This window comes from Equus caballus, chromosome 12 (genome assembly GCF_041296265.1).
Source record: "Equus caballus isolate H_3958 breed thoroughbred chromosome 12, TB-T2T, whole genome shotgun sequence".
Classification (NCBI taxonomy): domain Eukaryota; kingdom Metazoa; phylum Chordata; class Mammalia; order Perissodactyla; family Equidae; genus Equus; species Equus caballus.
The window spans coordinates 14,095,221-14,115,868 of record NC_091695.1 but is presented as its reverse complement, the minus strand read 5'-3'; the positions used below and the strand labels follow the sequence as shown (position 1 = coordinate 14,115,868).

The 20,648-nt window shown below is 43.6% G+C and overlaps 1 pseudogene; it reads left to right on the top strand.

Annotated features, from left to right (window-relative positions):
- The first annotated feature begins 1,680 nt into the window (after positions 1 to 1,680).
- LOC111775912 (receptor-type tyrosine-protein phosphatase eta-like) overlaps positions 1,681 to 20,648 on the top strand; it is a 32,109-nt pseudogene continuing 13,141 nt past the window's right edge.

The window sequence follows — 20,648 nt, the reverse complement described above, 5'->3', positions numbered from 1 at the left end:
GCAGGAACTTGAACCCAGGGGTTCCTGACTCTGGACCCAGGGCTCATCCCACAAAAATGCTTTCCTCAAGTGTCCATTGCTTCCCAGGAAACACACCTTAGGCATCGTTACAGATGTGTTCTGTACTGGCTAATTGGGGTAAACGGAATCTACTAACTTCTTCATTTTTTTACTTTTTTTACTGTTTAATCTCTCTATTAGTTAGGATTAGTTTCAGCTGTAACAAAAATCTCACCAAGTATTCATGGCTTAAACAAGACAGGAGTTTATTTCTCTCTTGTTGTAAAAGAAGCCCAGCACTAGGCAGGATGGGGTGGTCGAGTGTCAGCCAGGGCTCAGTTGCAGGAAACAGAAACTGTGAGCTGCTTTAAGCTGAGTGGGATTTAGTCCTGGGAATTGAGGGTTTATAGACCCATTTGAAGGCTAGTGTATTACTTTGCTCGGGCTGCCATAACAAGTACCACAGGCTGGGAGGCTGTAAGTAAGAAGACCAAGATCAAGGTGACACAGGGTTGGTTTCTTCTGAGGCCTCTCTCCTTGGCTTGTAGATGGCTGTCTACTCCTTTTGTCCTTGCTTGGTTGTACTTTGGTCTGTGCATGTCTGTGTTCTAATATCCTATTCTTACAAGGACACTCGTCATGTTGGATTAGGGCCCACCTTAATAACCTTATTTTACCTTTATTGCCTCTTTAAAGACCTATCTCCAAATACAGTCACATTCTGAGGTACAGGGTTTAGGACTTCAACACATGAATTTTGAGGGGACACAATTCAACTCACAACAGCTAGAGAGCAGGCTTTAAGGCTGGGACCCAGAAATGACTCCATAACTAAGGGTGCAGAACTCCCCACCTGTGGAGTCACCTGCTTTGTCACCGTCAGCAGCTCTGGCTGTATTTGCTGGCTCCAGGAATGTATGTTGTGAGCTGCAGTCCTGGGGTCAGGAAGTTGCAGCCACCACCACACCCACAATGTTGGTTCTAGAGCTAGGCAGCCTGAGCTCCAGTCATCACATCCACATTCCAGCTACAGGAACGAGGAAGGGCAGAAGGTAGTGCTCCATGCTTTAAGGATGCTTCCTAGATGTCATGCAGTACATCTGCTCATATGCCATTGGCTAGAACTTAGCCACATGGCTAAAATAGCTGCAAAGGAGGCTGGGAAATATAGTCTTTATACCCAACAGCCATGTACACAGCTAAAAATCTGGGAGGGTATGACTAATAAAAAGAGGAGGGGAATGGATTTTGGGGGCCAACCGCAGCCTCTACTACTCGTCCCTAAAAGGAGGCTCTGGAAGGTTTAGTAATGTATATAAGACAAAGTAGCCAGCAGCAGCCAGTCCTACTTCAGACTGAGCCCTTGCCTATGGGGCCTCACGCCTCCTCTCATTTCCTGAGAATGACTTTGTACAACCTAAGCACACAGTTTCTGCGCTCTTGTAGCCAGGTGTCCTCTCAGTGGCCAGAAATACCAGTTTCTGAGGGGCTGGTGTTGTAGGTGATAATACGAAGAAGACAGAAGGAGAGCTCAGGTGTCCCAAGTGTGCATTTAATCTCAGGGTAAATGTTTTCTGAGGTTCAGTCACCTTTGTCTTCTGGAGAAATAGATTCTTAATCTATTTGTCTACTTTATTCCCTTAGCCCCTGTTCTAGTTCCCAACTTTTGGTGATGTCAGCATGAGGGAGAGTGGCTTAGCTTGGAGCAGCAACAACTCAGATTCCTTTAAGATACTTACCACACGGGGTGGAGCTGGAGCACCTTAGCTGGAAAGAACGACCAACCAGAGTACTGTCATTGGTGGCTTATACCCTGGAATCAAGCATTATTTTGAACTATTGCCACAAGGACCAAATGGAACTGAAGGGGATTCCTAGACATTTTATAGTATAACTGGTAAGCAAATAGGATATTTCTTAAAGAAAATCAGTGTAATTTATAGATGTCAGGATTTCCAAGTATTTCTGTTTATCATATTATCTAAGAAAAATATTTAAAAGAAATTAAAACAGTAATGCATATTTATTGTATAAAATAAAACAAACAAAAAGAAAAAATCACATGTAAACAATCAACCAGAGGTAACCACTGATAAATTTTGGTGTCTAATGTTTTATAATTTTATAATATTTACAGGTGTGTGCATGTGTGTGTGTGTGTATATATATATATACATATATGTTGATTGATTGATTTTCTTTTACAAACATTGAAGTCATCCTATACATGCGGTTTTATAATCTGCTTTTTTCCATTTACCAGTTTATTATGAATATTCTTCACTGTCAATATAAATATTTCTGCAGGATAATTTTAGTGCTTGCCTGGCATTCCATTGTCTAAATCAGACGTCAACAGATAATATTGACCCCTGGGCCAAATCTGGCCCACTGCCTGTTTTTATAAATAAAGTTTTATTAGAACACAACCAGGTTTACTTGTTTATATACTGTCTATTGCTTCTTTTGTGCTAGAAATGAGTAGTTGGAACAAAGAATATATAGCCTACACAGTCTAAAATATTTATTCTGTGGCCCTATAGAAAAAGTTTGCTGACCCCTGGCTTAGATCAGTGGTTTCAAAGGGTGATCCAGGGAGCTCTGTGAGTCCCCAAGGTTCTTTCAAGGAGCCTGTGTGGTATTATTATGATAATAACACTAAAATGTTATTTGGCTTTTTCACTCTCTTTCTCTCATCATGGGTGTACAGTAGAGTTTTCCAGATGCTGAAGAACAAGGGATGATATCATCAGTCTGACGGCTAATGGTACATATGCTTGTGTATTCTTTATTCTTTCTTTCAGGTTCAAACATTTTATTGTTGCTAATATAGTTCAGTATTTTATTTTTTATTTTACTGAGGTCATAATAGTTTATAACATTGTGAAATTTCAGTTGTACATTATTATTTGTCAGTCGCCATATAAATGTGCCCCTTTACCCATTATGCCCACTCGTAAACCCCCTTCCCCTCTGGTAACCACTAATTTGTTCTCTTAGTCTATGTGTTAGTTTATCTTACACATATGAGTGAAAACATACAGTGTTTGTTTTTCTCTGTCTGGTTTATTTTGCTTAACATAATACCCTCAAGGTCCATCCATGTTGTTGTGAATGGGACGATTTTCTCTTTTTTACGGCTGAGTATTATTCCATTATATTCCTTGTGTATTCTTATGTTTTAACAATTTCCTCATTTCGTATTTCTCCTTCCATAAATATAAGCTACATTAAAAAATCGATGAGAACCTTAAGTATTTTTAAGGAGGTAAAGGGGTCCTGGGACCCAAAAGTTTAAGAATCTCTGGACTGGATGTATTATAAATTATTTAACTGTTCCCCTATTGTTGGACAGGTAGATTATTTACAATATTTCAAAAACAACATTGTGATGCAATAGTTTTGTTACTTCTATAAGGCTAATTGATATTGATGAAAGTATTTCATGAAAATAATTTGGTGTTCATTATGTTTATAAAATTTGAAATACATTTTTTGACAAAACTTGGAAAACATACAGTATTCCTTGATCTTTAATTGCAAGATTGAAATCCTTTATAAGGAGAGGAAGAATAAAAAAATGAGACTGATTCCTTAAGCTGCATTGAAGTCAGTTGGTTTTTTGAGATCCTCGTTGTGTAGGTTTCTTCAACCCTGCTGGTTGAGTTAAGCATTGATAGTTACTTGAAAAGATCTGCTTGCAGAAAAAGGGAACCGCTAAAATGCATCTGTCAGATGAAATGTAGTAATTCCTTTTCAAGTCTGAATTTTAGATTAGACTGTTAAAGCAGGGTCTTAATATTAAAATATATTACTTCTTTCTTTTGGAGACTATTGATAATGATAAGAGGATCCCCTCTGTGGGGGTACTCTTGATATTGTGTGTATTGCCATTGCCTCCAACTAAATGTAATAATAATATAATCTATTGGAGATCTATAATGTGCTGGTCTCTCATCTTATATTTTAAAATTTTTAACACAACTTCATGAGGTAGCTATTGTTAGCATCTCCAGTTTCCAGAGTTGGAAATGGGAGTTCTGCAAGCTTAAGTAACTGGCCCAGTTAGTAAAATGGCCTCTGTCTGACTTTGAAGACCGAGGTCCTAACCACAATGTGGACTGACACTTTGCTATGGCACAGCTGCAAGGTAATTTAGGACTATTCTTGATGAGAAAATATCTTTTGTATTACAGCCTACAGTTTGGTCCCTTTGAATGGAAGTCAAGAAGAGTTGTAATAAGGCACTAGACTCCTAGGGAATACCATTAAATTACTGAACAACATTCATTATTATTGGGGAAGTCAGTGTAACAACATTAAGGGCAAATTTGAAAAAGGGAAACAAATACCATATTACCAAGAAATTCCACTCCTGCGCATAAATATTTCCAAAAGAATTGAAAGGAGGGACTCATACAGTTATCTGTACATCACTGTTGATAGCAGCATTATTCACAATAGAAAACAGATGGAAGCAACCAATTGTCCAGCAATAGATGGATGGAGAGACAAAATGTACTATATTACATACAATGGAACCAATTCAACCATAAAAAGGAATGAAATTCTGATATATGGTACAACATGGATGGGCCTTGAAAAGATCATTCTGAGTGAAATCAGACAGACACAGGAGGACAAACATTGTATGCTTCCACCTATATGAGGAACCTAAGATAAGCAAATTCATAGAGACAGGAGGTAGAACAGAGGTTTCCAGGGGTTAGGGGAGGGAGGAATGGGGAGTTGTTGTTTAATGGGAACAGAGTTTATGTTGGGGGTGATGAAATGGTTTGGGTACAGATAACGGTGATGGTTACATGACATTGTGAATGTACTTAATGCCATGGAGTTGTACACTTACAAATGGTTAAAATGATAAATATTATTATGGATATTTTGCCACATAAGAGGCAAGGGAAACAAAATAACTTCACTCTTCTAACCCAAATAACTTCCTTTTCTGTGTCCACAGTCATATGTTTTGTTTACACCATTGTAACTATTATGAAAATAATTTTATTTTGTATTTCAACTTTTTTTCTCAGTGCATACTATAGCCTCCCCCGTAGTTAGTATGGTCTTCCTATTTTTAGTGGCTGCAGAATATTTCATCATGGAGCCAGATCACAGTTTACACAGCCCTTCTCTTCTTATGTAGTATTTAAGTTATTTGTAGTTTATTTATGTTTACAGAAAGTGGCTGCATTTCCTGGCTTTTTGTCTGTGGAATCCTTTTGACATCAGGAATCTGGGTGTAGGGGAAGAAGACTCTAGAAGCTACCTCCCTTTTAGGAGATTTCATTTTAAAAGCAAAAATTGATTCTGGAATAGATAGCACATGCATGTAGTATAAAATTAAAAACAAATACAAAAGGTTTTGCAGTGAAAATGTTTCCTTCTTTTGTCCCCCAATGACCCACTTCTTCTCACTGGAAGTGACCTTGGTTACTGGGTCAAGAGACAAAAGTTTTGAAAACAAGGGCAGTAGAGAGACCCTGCATATGTTATTTCTCAGCCTCGATTGTGCATTTGTATTGCAACTGCTTCAGTGTGTCAGGTGAGACAGTCAGATAACAGTCCCCAGGGCACTCATGTGGGTGATTTCTCTTCTGACTCCCAATTCTGGGATCGAAGGGTGTGTGTCTTTTTTCCCTTCCCCCCTCCAATGCTCCCACTTAGTAAATGTCAACTCCCCATTTCAGTTCTTCTCTCCAGTATGCCTGACCATGTTATAGGAAGATGTTTTCTTTTGAGAAAAGAACATTGATTAAAAACATTTTATTGAGATATAATATACTTACTGTAAAGCACATACATCCTAAGTGTATAGTTTGATGAATTTCGACAAACTCTACTTGTCTGGTCACCAACCCTCAGAACAAGAACTGAACATGATTCCCAGTCCAGAAGACCCCAGGAGGGGGTGTTTTTATGACAAAAGCAAAAGACCAGAGAACTGATACAATGAACTGGAAAGTTCATCTGTGTTACAGAAGAGCCAAAAGTCTTGAAAGAACTGAGCGTGTCTGTTTCTCACCTATGTTTTGGGGTTTGCCCTTTGTGAACTCCTTTGAGAGTTTGATGGTGAAAGAGCAAGTTCTTTTGACAGACAGATTGAAATAAAGCTGGATGTTATGACGGTCATGAACAGATTTCCTTTTCTCCTCATTTCTTCTGACCAGCCCCCAGTGTAGTATTTGATATCTGCGTGATCTGCGTCACCATGACCGAAATGGTGTTGGAGTGGCAGAATACGGACAGTACTTCTGAGTACACCTACCATCTATTCATACCATCTGAGCATGGCTCTAATAAGACAAACAGTTTGCACAGAGCAGTCACTCTCTGGGGCCTGATCCCAGGCACCTTATAAAACATCACTATCTCTCCAGAAGTGAACCATGTTCGTGGGATCTACAGCTTCACCAAACACTACACACGTAAGTGTCTTAGGATGCCCACCTAAGGGAGTAGTCTCCCCGACTTTCACTTGGAGGGTGAGAACTAAGCATTGGTTAGATGATGCGGTCAGAGCCCATGGTGTTTCTGGGCTCCAGGTAGAATGTGAAACTGCTTAAGCTGAAAACATCAGCCTCAGCAAACGTCCTGCCGTTTTCATGGGGCACTGGTGCTGAGCCACGTAAACTTGGAATTGTCTTGAGAAGCAGGAAGTGATCCCATAAGTCATGGAGAACCTAACCTTGCATTCATTCCTTGGGAATCTAGACCAGAGGAGGTCACCTTGTCATGTTGGCATTGGAAGATACTGCTCAAATGAGGAGCTCTGCATGCAACAGGGGAGGGGGTGTTTTGCTCATATGTGATCTAAATATGTGGTAGGGATGGTAGTTTATAGTTTCTTTTTAGTATATTTTTCCCTTTCATTAATCAGATTTGAAAAACAAACAGGAAACTATATCTTGAAAATATATTTCAGGTAAACTCAAAATGTGAAAATAAGCCTGAAAAACTTTAATTCCTTTGAGATTTAACCTGTATAGTTATTTTCTGAATGTCTTCTTGGGAAGACTTCCATCTTTTGAGCCAACAAATATTAGCTTTATTCATTCATTTCCCAAAAGACTCAGGCTCTTTTTAGATGCAATAAATAAAAAAGTTCTGGGATTCGAGCTAATCCATGCTTTATTTTATTTTGTTTTATTTTAAATCAAGGGCCCAGCACTGTGTCTAACATTGAAATAAGTACCAACACCATAGCAGTAACATTAAATTGACAGAACTTTGAGGAAGCCTCTCCCAGGTACACCTACCGCCTTCTTATTGGGAAGGATGGAAATTCCAGCCACGCAACAGTCACAGTCATTGGCGTCACTTATGTAACTGTCACTGGATTAATACCTGGCTCATCATACACAGTAGAGATCTTCACACAAGTGGGGAATGTCACCGAGTCACTGGTACCTGGCTGGCAGTCATTTTGTATAGGTAAGTAGCCCCAGGTGCTTCTTGGACTCCTTCCTGTGTGGTGCTTACCTTGCAGGCTGGTCCTCCACAATCCTTAGTATATCAGGTTTTGTGTGGTGTGCAAAAATGGACACTGAGCTCTCTGAGACCTCCTGTTAGCTTATTAGTGCTATCTTGTTGCCCTCATTATTTATTCATTCAACAAATATTTATTGAGCACCTCTTGAATACCAGGCACTGGCAAATGACACAGACAAGTCCCTGCCTTCCGGGGACTTTTATTCTGGTGGGGAAGACAGAAAAAACAAGGTGAATAAATTATCAGGTGATGATTATTGCTAGAGAGAGGCCAAGAAAGACAAGGAAGGGAGAATGAGATGTTTACCTAGGGTGTCCAGGGAAGGCCTCAAAGAAAAGGTGACTTTTGAGCCAAGACTTGAAGGAAGTAAAAAAGCCAGCCATGTGGATGTCAGGGTGAAGAGCGTTACAGGCAGAGGTGCAGCCGGTGCAAAGGCCCTGAGGCTGGAGAGTGCCTGCTGTGTTGAGGGCAGAGCAGGAGGCCAGGATGGCAGGAGTGGATCTATGGGAACAAGAGGGCGAGGGGTAGGTGGTGAGAACCAGGAGGTAATGAGTTAGGGCATGGATGACTTCCAGGCTTGTAGTTCATAGTTTGGCTTTTACACTGAAGAAGGTGGGAAGGATATTGTTAAAATGGATGCTCAGCCTTTTCTACTTTCTTGATCCTTATTTCTCAAAGCAAAAAGTGTGATAAAGAGAAGAGCCCTGGGTTTAACTGAGGACTTTCAGAAAGGAACCCAGGGAATGTCTGCAGAGTTGTGAGGACTTCTGCTTGCAGTTCTGACTGTGGCGCCTTTGTCACTGTGATGCCCCTGTATCACCTTATTCTCTATCCTCTTTTCAGCTACATCTTCCCTTCCTTAGACCAAGCTATTCGAGTGTGTTCAGACTGATTTAGAGGGGGGTGTAGTCTCATTGGATCAGCCTCCCTGGTCATGTGGGAACCTCGATGACCCTCTGACCTTTCACATGGAGTGGCTAAAGAAATCCCTGAAGCCTTGAGTCACCTCTGCTGCCTCAGGCTCCAGCCACCTGGTCTAGACTCTGATCTTTGGTATTTGGGTGGCCTCCATTGCTGATACTTTTCTTAGCCATAATCATGGCAGCCTGTAGCAGGAGAAAAACATATGTGAGCATTTATGACTGGGGGTGGAGGGAACAGCAGCTGTGGGAGAAGGTATGAACTGGGGAGGCTACCTTTCCAGGCCTCCGGCAGAGAGTGTGGAGAGGCACTACGTGACTTATTAGTGCTTTTCCTGCTCTAAAATTCGGCAACATAAAAGTAATGATAATATTCTCCCCCAGGATATTAATAGAGAGTTTTCCGTTTACATCAGTTTCATGTTGGCCCTCAAGAAACCTCTATTGATCCTCAGGTAGAAACAAATAACACCCCATTTTAAAGATGAGGAAACTCATGCCATTTACCATTGATCATTGAGCATGTTGTGTGTTTAGAAAATGCCCTGGACTGGGATTTAGAAAACCTGGGATCCAGCTTTGGCTTTGCCACTTACCAGCCATGCCACTTCTTCAGCAAATTACTTCACCTCTCTAGGCCTCAGTTGATTCATCTGCAAAATGGGACAGTCCTAGCCCTACCTGTTCCAGAAGGATTGTCGAGAGGGCCCCAAAATGAGATGACACAGGTGAAAAAGCTGCTCCACCCATGGTATGATATACCTACCTCTCATGGAGCCCTGTTCTCTTCCAGCTCAGTGACTGACAACCACTGTTTCATTTAATCCTCAAACAGGCCTGAGCTGAGGCTCAGAGCAGTTGGGTGACTGACCCAAGGTCACCCAGTTCAGTAATACCCGATTCAAGGTCAGCCTCTGCCTCTTCTCCCATACCACAGGACTCCTCCTTGCAAATGGGCCAGAATTCTACTGCCCCGCACGTGTCAGTGTTTGCAAAGGCAGATGTCCCAGAGTCTCACAATGTGCTGTGCTTGCTTTGCAGATCCTGCACCAGTAGCCTCCTTCCACTGTGAGGTCGTCCCCAAAGAGCCGACCTTGGTTCTCAAGTGGGCCTGCCCTCCCGGCACCAACGCAGGCTTCAGGCTGGAGATCAGCTGTGAGGCCTGGCAAAATCTGACATACCGCAAGAGCTGCTCCTCGGAGAACAACACCGAGTACAGGACGGAAGTCACGTATTTGAATTTTTCTACCTCGTACATCATCAGCATCACTGCCTTGTCCTGTAACAAGACGGCACCCCCCTCCCAAAGCACGTGCCTCACTGGCATCACAGGTGGGCTTCGTGGCAGCAGGGTGGCCAAGCGGCATTGTGGTCACCCCTGGAGACGCTGACCCAGTGGGTCTGCAAGTGTGGCCCAGAAATCTGCTTTTTTTTTTTTTTTTAAATTTCAGCTAAAATATTTGTTTTTGTTGGCATGGACTGTTAACCCAATTCTATAGAAATCTAGTCTACAAAAGCAGAGAAGAGGGAATCATTTTTACATTACAAATTTTCCTTTTCTTAACAGAATAATTCATTGCCACATTTTCTTTTAAGTAGTGAGTTCCCTTACTGCATTAAAAAGAAGCATTTTATAGAAATATTCAAATATACATAAAAGTAGAGGACAGTAGAAAGAAACCCACATGCCCATCACCACCCACTTGAACATTTGTCAGCACTTGACCAATTTTGTTTCATTCATGTCCCCTCCTCCCTTACTTGATTGCTTTGAGGCCAGTCCTAGTCATTCTGTATTTTTATGTGTCAATATTTCAGTATTTATTGCTGCAAGATAGGGACTTCTTTTCTCTTTCTTTCAGACATAACCCCATTATTATTACCATAACACTTGAAAACTTAATCTTTTTTTTCGCTATTAGCAAATATTCAGTCAAGATTCCTATTTCCCTACTTACAGTTCCTTAAGACAGCATCTGTATTCACAAGTGCCCCAGTGGTTTTGGGAAACAGGATCACTTCCTGCACGGGGGTCCCCCTAGTTAATCTTCATGCACATATGGTTGTTTTTTTTTTGGAAAATCTTGCTTCTTACATCTTTGCTTCATGTTTGTCCGTCTTTTGCTCCCCATGTCCTGCCAAAGTTATGTCTTAGATCAACCTGGTTGAGTTGGTTTTGCTTTGTGCTTTTTGACTCCTAGGTATGTTTCCTTTGGAGTACAGGAATGTTTCCAGACAATTCCTAAAGAATTAGTGGTTGTAATAGCGAGAAAAAAAGGCCTCTCACTTCAGAGACACTGACGTGGAAAGTGGTGGAGGGGTTCTGTGGACAGAGCCTCAGATTTAGGCTGACTAGAGTTTGATTCTAAGATCTGCCTTTTACCATCTGTGCGATCTCAGAAAAGTTGCTTAATCTCTCTAGGCCTTGTTTTCCTTAGTTGTAAAAGAGGAAATGATACCTCCCTTCTAGGAATGTTGTAAACATTAGATGAGGTAATGTGTGTGGAAGGCCACTGCAGAGCTGCCATATGTGGCCGCTCAGGTGATGCACTGCACAATTCCAGGCGACACCATCATACGGACTACGATGTGCTTGAAGCTCCGTGGAGTGTGTAGGACACAGTTGCACAGGATGGCCCTGAGTCACACTCCTTTGGTTTCTGCAGCACTCTACAACATGATAGAGACAGTGACCCTTATGGGTACTTTTTTGTAGTTCTCTGCTGCATGCTGTCATCTCCTCAGTGGGTGTAAGCCACTGAGGAACAGAAACCGTGTCTGATTTGGTGTCTCAGGGCTGCGCACAGGGAGTGGTGAAGAGGACCAGCTCCTCAGAATTCGTCATTCCTGAGGCTGAACCATGGGTGTGAGGGATGGATAATGCCCACTTCTCATCTAGTCCAGTGATTCTCTCACTCCGTGATCTGTAGCTGCTTTTTCTCAGGTGGATTTTTACGTACAATTTTAACATGCTTGTTTAATGTACAAATTTAATACGTTTTTAATTTAACATAAAACTAGAACTGCATTTTCTCTGAGAAAGGTAGGAAGCATTGGCGGGTAGGTCAATCTGAGAGAGTTGGAATGATGGTCTTTTAGTCAACATCCATTGGCTGCTTACTGTGTGCTGGGTGGTGGGGGACGGTGATAAGGGACACCATGCACTGGGCAGAGAGGCCCCTGGAGCATAGGGGCTGCTGGGAACTGTGTTAGGAAGTCTCTGGGGAGGCCATTGACAGACATGGGGACAGCGCCTCCAAGTGGCCACTGCTGTCAGTTACGTGAGAGGTTGCCGAAGCAGGTTTTTAGATCTCTGCTTCCAATAGAAAATAATATGAGCCTCATGTATAATTTAAAATTTTCTAGGAACCACATTAAGAAAATATAAAAAGGAACAGCTGAAATTAGTTTCATTCACGTTTTATTTAACTCGGTATGTTAAAAAGGTTATCATTTCAACATGTAATCTGTATAAAGGAAGTTATTAATGAGATATTTTGCATCCTTTTTTCACACTGTCTTTGACATCCAGTCTCTGTCTCACACGTATAGCACATCTGAATTTGGACTAGTCGCGTTTCAAGCGCTCCACAGCTGCGTGCGGCTGGTGGCTGCCGTATTGGACGGCGCAAGTTTGGAGAATTGTGCTGTGGTTCTTTTGGAGTTCAGTTTTCTCAGTCTCCCTGAATCTTGAGTATAATAAGAAAGCACTCCAACTGCATGTGGGAGACAAATTTAGGTAGAGAGAGAGCGTGTGGAGAGAGATGACCTTTAATTCAGTGTCTTCTTCCTTTTGTGTTAATTCAGAGAGTGGATTCCCAAGCCTAGCTTGGAAAGGCGAGGTACCTCATCATGAAGGTCACCCACGGAATACTCCTGTGTGGGCTTTTCTGGTGTCTAGGAAGAGGGTTGGTTGGGTTTCTCTAGGTGCTGTTTTAAACCAACTTCAGCAAAAGTGAGGACTTTAGTGTGAAGGACGTGGAGCAGGAATGCAGCCAGGTCTCAGGAGGAAGTGCGTTCTGTCTGTGTCGTCTCTGCTCCATCACTGTTCTCAGCTGACCAACCCATCTGGGGCCAAGTCGGGTGTTGGGAAGATGTCTGTGTACAGCTCCCAAGTCCCCACTTTAGAGTTGCACCCACACAGTCTCTCTCTCACTTTCCTTTTTCTCCAGTTCTCAGGGTAAGGAACCTGGCCCTCTGGGTCTCACCTGGGTCGGGGGAGGGGGTCAGGGGAAGATAGAAAAGCCAGGTAATTCTCAACCAATAAGGTTGCTGCAAACCTGTCCTCAGGGATGTGGCTGCCACACTGAAGGGGCCATGGTGAGCTAGGCAGGCTTCCCCAGGGATCTACCCTTTTTATTTTATTTTTTATTTTTTAATTTTTTTTAAAGATTTTATTTTCTCCTTTTTCTCCCCAAAGCCCCCCGGTACATAGTTGTATATTTCATTGTGGGTCCTTCTAGTTGTGGTATGTGGGACGCTGCCTCAGCGTGGTCTGATGAGCAGTGCCATGTCCGCGCCCAGGATTCGAACCGACGAAACACTGGGCCGCCTGCAGCGGAGCGCGCGAACTTAACCACTCGGCCACGGGGCCAGCCCGGGATCTACCCTTTTTGAACTCCACCAGTTCTCTTCCCTGCCCCTTGCTTCTGGACTTACTTTGCATGAGCCTAGCACACAGCTTTCTGATCAAGGGCAGATCTTGAGGGAGGCATTCCAGCAAATTCTCACCTTCATAATTTTGTTCCTTCTTTGGTTTTAAATATTGGGTGATCATGTTTTGTTTTGTTCTGTTTCAGACCCCCCTTCTCCAGATGGATCCCCTAATATTACATCTGTCAGTCACAATTCAGTCAAGGTCAAGTTCAGTGGGTTTGAAGCCAGCCATGGACCCATCAAAGCCTACGCTCTCGTTCTCACCACTGGGGAAGGTAAGGAGGGATCATTATGCCAAGTGACAAAGGTCAAACAGCCAGTGAGTGATACCCTTACTGGGCGCCATTTCCGTGCCCACTGAGGCACATTAGTGATACAAATATGTGTCTGTTTTTACACTGTCGCCCACGCTTTGACACTCAGATGGGAGTGGGAGAGGGTAAGCTATTTGCCTGATCACCTAGGTCAGAGGTTGACAAACTTTCTGTAAAGGGCCAGATAGCAAATATTTGAAGCTTTACAGACCCTGCAATCTCTGTCCTAGCTATTCAGCTCTGCCATCGTGGTGTGAAAGCAGTTGTAGAAGATACATAAAAATGAGTGTGACTCTTATTTACTAAAATGGGTGGGTGGCTGGATTGCACCCTTGGATCCTAACTTGCTGACCTCTGATTTAGGTTTTTCATCTCTTTTACAACACAAGGTCTTTCAGGTGGCAGAATATTAGCCTTAAACAACTTTGTCACACACACACGTGCGTGCATACACACACACGCGCACACACACACACACAAATCATCCTGATAGGGTGACTTTCTCTCGCAAGAAAACAGAAAATGATTTGCATTTGCAGTGAGAACTTGCAAAGAGCATCCTCACAGATGAGAGAAGGGGTGGAGGAAAGGCCACCTTTCCTTAAAGGGCTCCCTCACGCGCTTGGGTGGGAAGGAGGGGCTGAATCACGGCGTCTTTGTTAGCTGCATGTGGGTGCTTCACACAAGGCCTGGGTTTAAAGTGCCAAATTTTGTCATTTTCGGTGATCCTTTGAACTGAATGTCAGGAGTGCAGTGCCACTCCCGTCAGCCTCTCAGCCTGTGACACTGTCCTCATCTCCTCGAGGGCAGCAGAGTTCAAGCCCACTGTCAGGAGTGTGGGGATCCTGGAAAACAGGGAATTTGCTGGTGTTGTAAACCTGCGGCAAAATTCACATAGTGATGTTTAGATCTCTCTCTCTGTCTTTTTGTTTGGGGTCTGTTTCAAACCCAGTCATTTTGCTGTGAAGGTTTTCAGCAAACCCCAGGCTAAGACCTTTGCTGAAGAGGGAGGCATCGTTGCTTAGTGACCAGACTGACTGATACCAGCCTGTGGTGGATGAGACCACACGCTCCCAATCTGATGGTCTGCTACACTGTTAGAAATACAACTAGACCACACAGGCAGTGTGGCCTTCAGTCCTTTTAGCTTTCTGTGCCTTCATTTTCCCATCTGTAAAATGGGGATGGTAAGCCTACATGTTGAGATTATTGTGGACATTAAATGAGTTGATGTCTGTAAAGCACTTAGTACTTAATATCAGTAAAGCCTGGCATAGAAAGCATCCTTGAGAGGTGTACCTATCATTGTCACCCAGTGTCAACATCATTCGTTAGGTGAATCGGAGACTTATGTCTTTGCCATCACTTTCTGATGACTTTTCCTCCTGTGTGTCCTTTCTTAGCTGTTCACCCGTCTACAGATGCTTTGAGATATACGTATGAAGATTTCAAAAAGGGGGACTCAGACGCTTACGTGACATACCTCATAACAACAGAAGGAAAGAGACGCTCTCAGGGCTTGTCTGAAGTCTTGAAATACGAAGTTGATGTTGGGAATGAGTCAACCACGCACGGCTATTACAACGGGAAGCTGGAACCCCTGGGCTCCTATCGGTAATGGCTCCTCCTTCTTGGTCTTTCAAGGCTGAGCCTCCTGCATGCAAAGCTTCACATGCCGGGGCACTGGACACATCTCAGCCACCTCCTTTCCCTCTTGTCATCCCACAGGGCTTGTGTGGCTGGCTTCACCAATATTATCTTTCGCTCTTCCAATGACGGACTCATAGACGGGGCCAAGAGCTACGTGTCCTTCGGTCGCTGTTCAGATGCTGTTTTCTTGCCCCAGGATCCAGGTAGAGGAAGAACCACAATGCTGTTAGCAACTGAGTGGGTTTTGGCTTCCAGCGTCCACCGAAGGCCGGGTGTCTGCACGCCTCCCTGTGGTCCCCAGGAGGGTTGAGAGCCTCATCTCTCCTCTCAGAGGTTGAGATGTCACTTGGCCAACAATGCCCAGCTCAGCTTTCTCTTCTGGGGTCCCAACACCCCTGCCCCCTGCTCTCCCTCCTCTGAGTGCCAGCTGTGCTTCCAATCTGCAAAGACTATTTAGTCCTTTTCTTCTCAGTGTAGTCATTTGGGTGCCCACGTGCCAGATGTGCAATGTGACTTTTGGTGCATAGAACCCTTGAATATTAGGATCAGAAGGAGCCACAGAAATAGTCTTGTCCAACCTTCCTTTTAGAAATGAGGCTGTTAAGGCCCAGAGAGAGGCAGTGACTTGCCCAGGGTTACACAGTGGCTTAGAGACAGGCCTATCATTCTGGTCTCAGACTCCTCGTCAAGTGCTCCTGTCTTTTACTACACAGAGTGAAGTGATGTAGGAGCTTCAGGACCCAAGAGGGTACATCCCTTACCTTCAGGCCAGAGGCAGTTGGCCAGCTGGTTTGTTAGTTTGGTTTCATACTCAGTAGTTGTTTGGCTGCAGGAAGGAATTCAGCAAAGTTCAGGGAGTCCCCACACCCTTCTCCAGTAAACACCTGGGTTTTATGTCACCTGAGCACAGTGCTGCTGCTCGTACGTGGGTGTTAGTCTCAGAGTCAGAGGCGGCAGGAACCATGTGGAACATCTCGTCTAGTTGGTTTCAAACAGTGGCTGTTCCACCAAACACGGCCGAGTCCCTTTTTTTTTTTTTTTGAGGAAGACTAGCCCTGAGCTAACATCTGCTGCCAGTCCTCCTCTTTTTGCTGAGGAAGACTGGCCCTGAGCTAACATCCGTGCCCATCTTCCTCTACTTTATATGTGGGACGCCTACCACAGCGTGGCGTGCCAAATGGTGCCATGTCCGCACCCAGGATCCGAACCAGCGAACCCTGGGCCACCGAGAGGTGGAACGTGCAAACTTAACCACTGCGCCACCGGGCCGGCCCACGGCTGAGTCCTGAGATGCCCCCACCCTACCTCACCTAAGCATTTCTGCCTGGTTTTCTATTTTATTTATTGGGCTGCTGTAGGCCGTTGCATTTGAAGAAAGAAGTCCGTGGGTGAGAACAACCTGAAAATCACTGATCTAGCCCACTTCCCTAAATTTGCAGTTCAGGAAGAGGCCTGGAGAGGAGGAGTGACTTCCTCAGACCATCCAGTTAGTGGCGGACTGGGAACAAGGAATCCACTCCCAAATGCCCCGACTGGTTTTAGGTCTAAAGTGATTTAACTGTCCTCTGCTACACACACACACACACACACACACACTCTCTCTCTCTCTCTCTCTCTCTCTCTCTCTCTCTCTCTCTCTCTCTCTGTCTCTGGTTCGAGGCTGTTCCAGTTGTTAGTGAACACCTCCTGAACTGCCTCCCATTTGGACTTTTCCCAGGTGTCATCTGTGGAGCGGTTTTTGGATGTATCTTCGGTGCCCTGGTTATTGTGGCCGTGGGAGGCTTCATCTTCTGGAGAAAGAAAAGGTGACTATTGCTTATGTTAATAATAAGACCCTACTTTTCAAGGGAGCTTTTTATGATGGAAAGTTTTAGACATTCACACGACTGGAAGGAATAGTGTAGTGAGCCCCCATGTTCCTATCATCCACAATCTTGGCTCTCAGAGCAGTCTTATTTCATCCCAGCCCCCAAGCTGCAGGATTTTAAAGTAGGTCCCAGCCCTGACATCAGGTCATGGGGAGACCCTGCAACGTAGGGTGCCTCTGTCAAAGGGTGCATTCTAGGTCACAAATCAGTTTCATAGTGGGACGAGGTTGTGTTTTAGAGTTAACTAAGTTTGAACACGTGCTCTGTCTCTGGCTGGCTGTCAGGGATCTTAGCCTTAATGTCTATGATAATCTATGATATGGGGATAATAAGAGTGCCTACTTGTGACGCTGAGGAGCATTAAATAAATGAGATGCTCTGACAGTGTCTTGTACCTCATATGCTATTATTATTTTATCTCTACAGCTACCCTTTTGGGTAGTTAAATAGTTAAAATAGCAACTGTTTTGAGCGCGTACTTTGTGCCTGGATTTGTGCTGTCCATGAATTCTCTCACTCCTGAGGCTCTGTGAGGTGGTGTTGTGAACCCCATTGCAAGGATGCTGCAGCCGAGTGTAGGAAGTGTGGAAAGAAGAATGAAACCAGTGTTGAGTAGTTTTGTGGGGGTGCTGTGATAACGGAGTATCTACTTTCTTTGCTCTTCTTTTCTGTATTTGTTTTCACCATAAGCATGTATTACTTTTATTTTAACAAGAAACAATAAAACAGTTTTTTTACTCCTCTCTTGCAAAAAAAAAAAAAAAAAAATCAGAATCTAATGCAAAAACCTGGAACACAGCACTGCCTGTCGACTCAGTAAGGCAGGTGACAGCAGGAGAACCGGGCGGAGTGCGTTAGGGACCCTGGGCTGGGATGAAAATGCCCTGGCTGGCAGCACCTGATGACAGCCCATGACTCCCAGCCGATGCACAGGCTTCACATGCCACACGGTTGGGCAAGAGGGTGTGCGTTGATTACAAAGCTCACACACAAATACACACACCCACCAATGGAATCATACTATACATATTATTTTCTAATCTGCTCTATTCTCTTAAGACATTGTGGAGGCTTCATTTCTTCTTCCTGTTAAGTGGCTACAGAGTATTGAACTGTCTGGATGTGATTTAACAGTTTCCTGGTTTTCAGTGTTTTTTTTTCTCATGGTTTCTTATTCTTGTGCCTAAATCTTTGGGTACATTCATGATTTATTCCCTTAGGGTAAATTCCAGGCGGGGCAGTTTTTTGGTCAGAGGGTACGCATTGTTCCAATTTTGTACTGCCAAACTGCCTTCCAGAAAGCTTTTTAAAAAACACCAATATGGAGTTTAGCCAGCTGTGCAGGAGGGCACCAGGTCCCCCACCACCTTGTCAACACTGGTTATATATACATATATATATATATTTCTTTTTGTGTGTGTGTGTGATGAAGATTGGCCCTGAGCTAACATCTGTTGCTAATCTTCCTCTTTTTTCTTGAGGAAGATTGTTGCTGAGCTAACATCTGTGCCCATCTTCCTCTATTTTGTATGTGGGACGCCGCCACAGCATGGCTTGACAAGTGTGCTAGGTCTGTGCCCAGGATCTGAACCTGCGAACCCTGGGCTGCTGAAATGGAGTGGGTGAACTTAACCACTATGCCACCGGGCCGGCCCCGTGCACTGGATATATTGTCTGGTTCATTCCATTAACTTGTCAGGAAGGCTATCTCAAAAGCAGAGTATGAAATAATGAGTCTCAGTTTACCATAGGATAAGGCTGCTGATATATCTATTTACCCAAGGAAATTCCTAAAAGTTGCTCGTCTAAGATTCTTCCATACTTTTAGATGCTATAAAAGAGAGTGACTTCACAGATTCATGATCAGAATTTGCTACTTAGACCATTAAGCTTAGTGTTAGTGAGAGGGACTGACTGTTGCATAGGAACTGATGCTCAGGGCAAAGGCATTTTGTAGGTACATGAGAGGGGGCAAGGCACAAAATTAAACTTTTTGTCTAATGGGTTTTTTTCCTTTCAAAACAGGAAAGATGCAAAGAACAATGAACTGTCCTTTTCTCAAATAAAGTAAGTCTCTTGAGTTATGAGCTTTATTTTAAGACATTAATTCCCCAATCTGTTCAGTGACTGTCGAGGGGATTTTTGAAGGAACTTGCTGTCATTTTTCTTGATTGACCCGTTTGGCCATGATCTTCCAGAAGTCCTTGCTGCCTTTGTTATTCTGCAAGGAATCTGTGTTCATTAGTCTGCTGAAGCTAGCTTCCTGCCATGTTCTACTATGGCAAGTATCGTTCCACCAATAATTCTACCAATAAATATATATTTTGTGATTGAAAGAAATGGGTCATCAAGATCTCGGAGGAGAGGACTTGCTCAAAGTCACAAAGCCAATCAGTCACGTGATAGGATCTAGAAGTCAGATGTCCTGATTCACATTTCAGTGTTTGTAAATAACATTATGCTGACCCCTCCCCCCAATCCCCCCAATTATACTATAGTTTTTGTTCTTTTGGGAAGTTGTTTACTGTCATCTCCAGAGTTGTGGTTGACTCAGTTTTTCTAACGGTGTATTTTTTTTCTTTCCCTTTCTATGATGAAGACCTAGAAAGTAAGTAAGCTCTTTAATTTTTTTGCTAACTTGTATTTTTCTATTTTGAGTACTAACTTTGTTGAATGTCAAAAACCCTAATACGTCGTTTTGTTTTCTTAGATCCAAGTTAATCAAAGTGGAGAATTTTGAGGCCTACTTTAAGAAACAGCAAGCCGACTCCAGCTGTGGATTTGCAGAAGAATACGAAGTATGGGGTTGTAAATAGTGTGTTTTTACTTGCTTTATAGTTCGTTTTCCTGAAAGTTGGAAAACTGCTGGTTTTTGTTTTATGGTGAAGCTTTGGGTAAGAGGAAGCCCTCTTGGAGGAGAGAGAAGCTCTTGCATGTTCCTGGGGATTCCACTGTCACCGGGTTGGCTCTGAGCACGAAAACGTATCTTCCTTCTAGCGGATTATGTCTAATCTCGTTGATACCTGAAGATTATCCAGAGAGACAGAGAAACTAGGACTTCAAGTTGAGGGCTATTAACTAGAATAATTAGGAGGCTGTATGAGCTGGAAAGAAACCAGATGGGGCATTTAGGGGGCTGAAGCTTGATGACTGTGGGGTCACGGTTGACTCTTGAGGATTATGTGAAATCCTGCAGAAAGAGTTTCTACTTTTCAGTCCCCATATGCTCTCCCCCACAAACCAGCCCAGGAACTCCCCCCCACCCCCCCAGGCACCCTCATCCTCCATGTGCTGCCCCTGTGGCAGCATCTCTGCCTTCATTGAGATCCTGCTCACCACTTGTGTTAGTTTCCTGTGCTGCCATAACAAATCACCACCAACTGGAAGCTTAAAACAGCAGAAGTGTATTCTCACAGTTCTGGAGGGCATCCTCTAAGTCCCCAGTCAAGGAGTCAGCAGGGCACTGCATCCTCTGGAGCATCTACAGGGAGAACTCTTCTTTGATTCTTGCAGATTCTGCTGGCTTCCAGCGTTCCTTGGCTTAGAGCTGTGTTACTCCCATCTTGGCCTCTGTTTCCTCCTCTTCCTCCTCCCTGTGTTTCTCCTCTGTGTGTCCCATGTAAGGACACCTGTTATTGGATTTAGGGCCCACCTGGATAACCCAGGATGATCTCATCTCAAGATTCTTGACTTAATCACATCTGCAGAGTCCCCTTTTTCCAAATAAGGT